Source organism: Triticum aestivum, chromosome 7A (assembly GCF_018294505.1).
Source record: "Triticum aestivum cultivar Chinese Spring chromosome 7A, IWGSC CS RefSeq v2.1, whole genome shotgun sequence".
NCBI classification, from domain to species: Eukaryota; Viridiplantae; Streptophyta; class Magnoliopsida; order Poales; family Poaceae; genus Triticum; species Triticum aestivum.
The window spans coordinates 114,177,020-114,184,179 of NC_057812.1; positions in this window are offsets into that span (position 1 = coordinate 114,177,020).

Below are 7,160 nucleotides of genomic sequence, written 5' to 3' on the forward strand. Positions count from 1 at the left end.
GGCGCGGCGCGGTAGGCGGCGGGGCTGCGGTGGCGGCTCGGGGTGTTGGAGATATGCCCTAGAGGCAATCATGTATGATGATATTTCCTATGTGTTTATGAATAAAGATAGTCCTTGGACATTATCAATGATGTGTATCAGCAAGTACGAGACTTGTTTGTGGGACTATGCATTGTATGATGACTGTCCTAAAAGGTCCCTAGTCGAAAGGGCTGTGTGGACGCGCAACCAACTAGACTGGCATATGACACGGTTGATGGCTTGGTCTCACTAGCCATGGAGCATTGGATGCTAACCAGATAATATGGACTTGGAAGGATCTGGTCGGATTCGACGTAGTCGGATCCGAGTCGAGATAAGGTCCGAGTCGGACAGACCCAACTATGAGACGCAACGATATGTCATCTGTGAGTCTCTAGTACTACATATGTTCTATGTCCTAAGACCTGAGCTGACGCATGTACTCGGGATGGTGACAGACTTGCTTTGGGCCGACCAAACGCTACTCCGTGACTGGGTAGTTACAAAGGATAAACAACTAGATTGTCGGATCCCACACATAGCAATACATGTCACACGTACGCATAACATGCAATTATGTGCTGTACAACATGGCATCACAACATAATGCAAACTCATATAGATAAAGGCTCAGAAGAGCCACATAGCATTAAATACAAACAGGGGTCACATGACCCATCATTCAGAGCATACAAGCAACGGAAGCATTACATGTCTGAGTACAGACAACTACAAAAGAAAAGGCTGAGAAGCCTGACTATCTACAAGTCCCTCCCAAGGGTACAAGATCATAGCTGAGGTAACAAGCTACTCGTCGAAGTCCAAGCGGTACTACTAGTGAGACAGAAGTCTCCGCTGCAAAAACATAAATAAAGCAACGTGAGTACAAAGGTACTCAGCAAGACTTACATCAGATCCTATCATACATGCATTAGTATCAAGAAGGTAATGTGGGGTTTAGTTGCAGCAAGCCAGCTTTGACTAAGTGGCTATCCTATTCTACGACAACGAGAAACTTCTTTGAGGTGAGGCAGTGCACACGAGTCCAGTAATCACCACATCAATACACTACTATGGATTCATCCCCGTATCCTTACGAGAAGGCCATCCATAGCACTCACACTTGTCTTGAGCATTTTAGAGTATCCACTTTAAGTTATCTATGTACCACATAAGCATCCAAGAAGTCCATAACCGAGTACATGGCTATTCGAATAGATCATGATAACCCTACAGGGGTGTACTTCTTCACACACGCTCTCAGCACTTATCACCATGTACACGTCATGTATCTCGGCAACCTTCAAGCGGAAGCCTGGCGAGGGTGTCGGCCACAACCTAACTAACCACACAAGACTCTAGTCCAGGTTTATCGCCTATTCTGGTTCCATCCGCTAGGAGATCCGGCCGGGGTTTCGCTCATGGCCCCAAACGATGTGTACAGGGTTCCTGATCCCACCATCCGGGTGCCACTCGGTACACCGGGCCACGTGTGCCTAGTCTGTCCCAAGTCCACCCTGCCGGGTGCCACTCGGTAGAAAAATAGCACTACCTACAAACACCAGAAACTATTTGCAACTCCTGGACAGAGATCAAGGCGGTTAATAAGTCGAGAGAGCTTGGAGCGCCCGGAGCCCAATGTGTGGTAGTAGCTAGTCATTGGACAACTTACACAGAACTCAGTTCTTAAGGACGGTCCCAATGAGCCAACCCACCATGTACTCCTACATGGCCTCTCACCGCTACCTTTACCAAATCGCGTTCACACGCTTAACTCTCAGCACCAGAACATATCGTAACACTCCAATTCATTCCCGATGAATCAGACCTGACAAACTCTAAGCAATAGCAGGCAAAGCATGGTAGGAACACAACATGGCTCAATCAACTCCTACACATGCTAGTGGGTTTCAACTATTTACTATGGTAATGACAGGTCATGCAGAGGAGTGGGTTCAACTATCGCAGCATAAAGTAGCAGTTGAATCATTGTTGTCCTAATGTAATAAATGAGAGTAGGAGCGAGAGAGTAGGATTTTATCGAAATGAACACGGGGTTTTGCTTGCCTGGTAGATCAACAGGGGGGCACTGCTCCTCAGACAGGTACTCTGGATCGGTCTCCGGAGCAAGACCTATCAAGAAGGAATGGTGTCATAAATCAAACACAAGCATATGCAACAATATGATGCATGAACATGGCATGAGTATGTGATGTTGTTTGAGTTAATGCATCTAGCATTTATTTAGTTGAGGTCCATTTGAACCAAGGGTTCAAATGCAACTCCAAATTAAGCTCTTAAATATGTCATTTATAAGTTTTCATATATACATCATGTATAGGTTGGTTTGTCATGCATGAAAATGATACAGATGGATATATTGAATTTTCTGATCATTTTCCATATATAAATTATTTCAATCTGAGCTACGGTTGAATTTCTATGAATTTTTGAAGTTTTGGCTAATTTCTGGAATTTCCTGTTTTAGAATAATTCCAGAAATCATTTATTGCGTCAGCTTGAGGTCAACACTGCGTTAGCAGTCAACCCAGGTCAAACCTGACGTGTGGGGGCTACACGTCAGTGTCATAGTTAGTTTAACAGAGGGGTTATTTCTAATCTAATTTAGAATAGTGGCACTGGGGCCCAGTGTCAGTGTCTCTAGGGGGGTAGTTAGTGCCTAACTAAGATGCCACGTCAGCCCGCCGGAGTTATGGCCGGCGGCGACCAATAGCGCGGCGGCGACTCACCGGACTTGCGCTAAGAGCGGCGTCTGGACGCGTGAAGACCACCGGGGCGTAGCCCGTCGTCGTCCGCATCCAGGGGGGCTGGTGGGAGGCTGCGGGGGCGCCGGAGCTCGCCGGAGCGGGGCTCGAGGCGACGTCCGGAGTTCGGCTCTGAGCGAAAACGGGCTGCGGGGCACGGGGAGGCCACCTGAGGGGCTCTGCGGCACCCTCGTGGCACCAGGAGCACGATGGGGTGCTCGGTTTGGGTGGAGGCGGGCCAAGACAACGACGGCGACATGGACGGCAGCGAAGCGCTACGGCCATGGCGGGGGAACGATGCTACGGCACACGAGCGACTAAGCGGAGAGGGGGGAACGATGGCGGGGCTCACCGTGGATCCGGTGGAGGCGTCAGAGAGCTCGGGGGAGGTCCAACAGCGACGAATTTGACGGTGGCGATCTGCGACATCGACGAGGAAGAGGACGTCGAGGGCAGCTCTGCAGGGCGCCCCGGCTTGCATGAGTCGTCAGAGAGGTCGAGGAGGACAACGCGGAGCTAACGGGCTTGTCGAAGGGGCGAGGCAGCGACGGTGGCTGCGGCAACGGCGAACGGCGGCGACGAACGGCGCTCGGGCGCGGTGAGAGAGAGAGCGAGGGAGAGGAGGGGATGAGCATGGGGAAGAGTAGGAGAGGGTCGAGGGGAGTGCATGTCGCCCTCGGGTGCCTCCAACAGCGAGCAGGTAAGTAGGAGGTGGCCGGCGTGTGCTCGCGCGCGGCGGCCGCGCGCGCTATCCTTTTGTCAAAGGAGGAAGAAGACCGGGGAGCCCCTGGTGGGCCGGGCCACTTCTGCCAGGTAAGGCCCAGGTGAGGTACACAGGTAAGTTTCTCCCTTTTTTCTATTTTGTTTCTGTTTTCTATTTTCTGTCATTTGTTTTGACTTAGTAATAATACTAAACCATTTTATTTAATTCTGTCAAATTTTGCAGGGACCTAAGGAATTAATCCAAAGCCCCTCACCAAAATTCAAAATTTTTGGACATATATTATATATATAGCAAATATATATCCAAAGCAAATAATTACTGGATTAATTCCAAATGCCCAAAATAAATACTTATGAGCTCTTAAAAATATTGATTTGATTTTTATCTCTGTCCAATATTTTCAAAGAGCAACAGGAGCATTTTCTTGGACCCTTTTGGAGCAATTTTTACTTGGATCATTTTCAGAAATGATTCTGAGGGTTTCACAAATCCCCATTTTAAATTTAAATGGAATTTAAACATGATGCAAACATGAAGGCTAGCCTAGGTCATACCAGAACTAGGGATGTGACAGTTGTTGCCTTGCTTCTGAACTAACAACTGCATCAGGGTATTCTGCTGCTGGATCAACTGAGTGAGCTCCGGCAAAAAAGCAAAACTGGTGTCACTTCTCGGAGGCATCTGATGGGTTTAGAGGGGAGAGATCAGAATAGAATGAGGTCTAATGAGAAAGCACTACCCATATGCACATGAGACAAACACAATCATTTCAGTCAAGCAATCAAGCAAGGGCATACAAGCGGTCTAGAACTATCGCAAAAGTGATCAACTACTACTAAATACATGGGGAATGCTAATAATATATGGTGGTCATCTAGAAATTTTGATCGGTGGAAGAATCCATAATGTCTGCTCCAGCTTCGTCTTCAAAGTCATCCTCACTAGGATTGGAATCGGTGTCATCTATGATGATGTAGTCCTCGGGGCGAATCTCCTTGGGTTCTTTGTCTTCTTCTACTGGTGTGGGGTCTCCCATGAATACTCCGATCTTCTTAACTAGGTCGTCATTCTTCTCCAGTAGTGTCTTGATTTCCTCCTCATATCCATCGCATGTAAACTTGAGTTCTTCCTCCAGCTCGATGATCCTAGTCTTCTCCTTCTTCAAGTCCATCATGTCCGCGCACATCTGGTTCTCCTGACGTCGAATGTGCTGGTTTAGCTCCTGGATGAAAGCTGCAATGGATCTATCCTTCTTAGTGCTGATTACTTCCCATTGCTCGTCTCGGCGCCTACATATTTGGTAGATAGTGTCCTTGAGATCCTTGTGATACACTTCTCCAATGCGTCCCATGGTGATGTGAGTTGCCATACTCTTTCCTAAACTCCAGGTTGGTGTGTCGAAGGAAAATTCTATGGGTTTAGAGGTTGGCGAGAATGTCCTTCCTGGAACTTGTACTTGAATCATCTAGCGCTCTTCTTCTGGTAGGGTGGCGTTGTACGTCCCGGTGAAGCTTGGTATTCCAATGTTCAAGTACCTAGTGACTTCCTTCAAGTGACGTCCAAAAGGTGTGTCTTCATCCGGTTGTGTAAACTTGTTCTTTATCTCCGTCATCCTAAAGAGTAGAAAATGGAGAGGAGTCAGAAATGAGAAGAGAAGAGTGACCTATGGTTTAATCTTAATGGTCGTGTCCTACACTCAGCGTATGCTCTGATATCATCTTGTAGCGACCCGACCTCAGATGGTCAAGTGTCTGTGCTTCAGTGTCATCCCTGGATCGGTAATTCTAACACACACAATACTCGAGGATGTATAACAGAGTAGCAATCACACACTTATTACATCAAAAAGTCTCAAGAGAGAACTTATTTCAACAATATGGCTTAAGGCCATCTAATGCGATAACATCGGAAGGCTTGGAAGATAAAGTGAGTCCATCAACTCCAACGACATAACTGAGCTGCACGTCAACGACCTAACGAACCTTACTCCTCGTCTGAAAAGTCTGCAACATAATACGTTGCAGCCCGAAAACGGGTCAGCACATGGAATATGCTGGCAAAGTAACACAGTAGGGCAAGAACAAAATAACTATCACTACATGCATATTTGGCTGGTGGAAAGCTCTATGTTTATAGTTTTGTGAAAAGCCAAATTTTCCCTACAACAAAGGAATATATTTTAATTTAACTATCATGGTGGTTGAACAATATTGAGAAGGTAACCCCAACTCAATCCTAAATTAAAGTAGTTAACAACCCAACAATATTAATTAAAAGTGATGAGATACATGTGATAACCCAAGTACTAGATACTCAAATTTGTCCATAACCGGGGACACGGCTAACCATGATTTGATTATACACTCTGCAGACGTTTGCGCACTTTACCCCACAAGACCCGATCGCCTATGTTGGATTTCTCGCACTACATGGTGTTTGAGAAACGGATGACCGAGACACAATCTTTCAGAAACATTAACTCTTTACTCCGGGTAGATCATACCAAACCTACAAAACCCACTACCTGCTGATCTACCTCTTCAAGAGCTTCACGTAACTTACTCAACTATGCTAGAGCCCATAATATCTTGTGGCTGCACACGGAAGTTTCTAGCATGAATCATCCCAGTTCCCTTTGAGCCTGGGTGGCGGTCCATAGGAAGATCACACGGGTACCCCGGGATTTCAAAAAAAAACAGACAACACTGGGTTCCCCAGGTGCCTCAATCCACCCAGATGTTAATTTAAGTTGCCACCTTAAGTTGAACCATTAATTAACAACTCACATCTGTCATGGATTTCACTCAAACCCAAACCACGTCTACGAGCATAGCATAGCATAGCAATATAAGCAATGCGTAGAAATAACTCCCAAGGGTTTGATAGTAACATGGCAATAGGTTCTACCTCAACAACTACTTTCCAACCCACAAGTTAATGACATCCTAATCATGCAATGTTTGAGGATTGGAACTAATGCATAAAAACTGGATATGAAAAGAGTATGATCAATGTGTTACTTGCCTTGCTGACGATCCGCGAAACCTAGAGACTCGTAGTAACACGCTTCGCACTCCGGGTGTTCTATCGCAAACAAACAATAACATACATAAGCAACAAGCAAAGATGCACAAGCAAAACTCAAATAAGAGAGGTTGACCAGAAAGTTCAACTTAAGAACTCCGGTTAGCAAAAAGAATCAAATCAAACAGAGCAACGAAACTCAAACGACGAAAGAAACAAGATCCTTTACTAATCTGGACTTAGGTCAAATTTTACAGTAGCAAAAACTTGTGCAAGTTGGTTAAAGAGAAAGAGGGTCTCGAGACGAAGATATAGGCGCTTGAATTGCCTGATTCTGACTAACGAGCAAAAAGATAAACATAAATTAAGAACGGATCAGAAATCACGATCGAAAATAATCGCGGATAAATCCGATAAAAAGAAAACTGACGAACAGACTAACGAACGAGCGTTCGTTAACTGTAACTAACGGGCGAAAACCATTCGTTAAAATGACCGTAGGGACAAACGTCCACTAATTAGAAGAACCGAGAAAAACCGGCGATCCGATCAAAAAAACGAATTAGGGGTTTTCTAAAAAAACGAACGGTTTAAAAAAACTGGCGGCTCGGAATCCGGCGCGGTAC